General features: G+C 53.2%; 1 protein-coding gene across 1 annotated transcript in view; it reads left to right on the top strand.

The window, feature by feature from the left end:
- Window positions 1-214: 214 nt before the first annotated feature.
- The window catches only part of LOC109921872 (muscarinic acetylcholine receptor M1-like), a 5,472-nt gene continuing 4,740 nt past the window's right edge, over window positions 215-946 (top strand). The window contains exon 1 of the mRNA XM_048594731.1: window positions 215-327. The gene's annotated coding sequence lies outside the window, so the exon portion shown is untranslated. The remainder of the gene's footprint in view (window positions 328-946) is intronic.

Here is a 946-nt window from a genome sequence, read left to right as displayed (position 1 = left end):
TGCGAACCGAGCGTAGGTGTTCTGCAAAGCGGTCCCCGAGTCTCCGCTTGGTTTCCCCGATGTAGAAGGGTCTAGGCCAGAAACGTCAGCTTTCCTGCTCCTCTGATGCTGCTTGGCCTGCTGTGTTCATCCAGCTCTACACCTTGTTATCTCAGATTCTCCAGCATCTACAGTTCCTGCTATCTCTTTACAGCATTGATGCCTGGAATGGGTGGCTTATCTCATGTGGAACAGTCGGACAGACTCAACCTGTTTCTCCTGGAGAGTGAGGGATGACCTGATTGAAATGTATAAGAGCCTGAATGGGTTTTGACAAGGTGGACCTAGGTAAGGATGTTTTCCCCTGTGTGATGGTACAGAGACAACGGGCACTGGTTTAAAATGAACGTTCTCCACCTTAGGACAGAGATGAGGAGAAATATTTTCTCTCAGAGCACTCTGCAACTTTGGAACCTCTTGGCTCAGAAGGAGGGGAGTTGAGTCAGTGAATATTTTGGAAGAGGAAGTTGATAGATTCTTGGAGATAGCAAGAACGGCAGATGTTCGAATCAGAGTCAATACAGTGTTGGAGCAGGTCAGGCAGCATTAGACGTTTCGGAGGGTCAGGGTCAGTACTGAGAGAGCCCCGCACTGTCGGAGGGTCAGTACTGAGGGACTGGGCACTATCAGAGGTTCAATGCTGTGGGATTGCCGTACTGTCGGAGGGTCAGTGCTGAGGGAGTGCCGCACTGTCGGAGGGTCAGCATTGACGGAGTGCTGCACTGTCAGAGGGTCATCGCTGAGGGAGCGCTGCACTATCAGAGGGTCATCGCTGAGGGAGTGCCGCACTTTCGGAGGTTCAGTGCTGTGGGAGTGCCGCACTGTCAGAAGGTCAGTGCTGAGGGAGCGCTGCACTGTCGGAGGGTCATCGCTGAGGGAGAGCCGCACTGTCGGAGGGTCAGTGCTG

This window comes from Rhincodon typus, unplaced genomic scaffold, assembly GCF_021869965.1.
Source record: "Rhincodon typus isolate 14 unplaced genomic scaffold, sRhiTyp1.1 hic_rhity00013856, whole genome shotgun sequence".
Taxonomy (NCBI): domain Eukaryota; kingdom Metazoa; phylum Chordata; class Chondrichthyes; order Orectolobiformes; family Rhincodontidae; genus Rhincodon; species Rhincodon typus.
The sequence above is the reverse complement of the archived record's forward strand: the minus strand, read 5'-3'. Positions and strand labels throughout refer to the sequence as shown.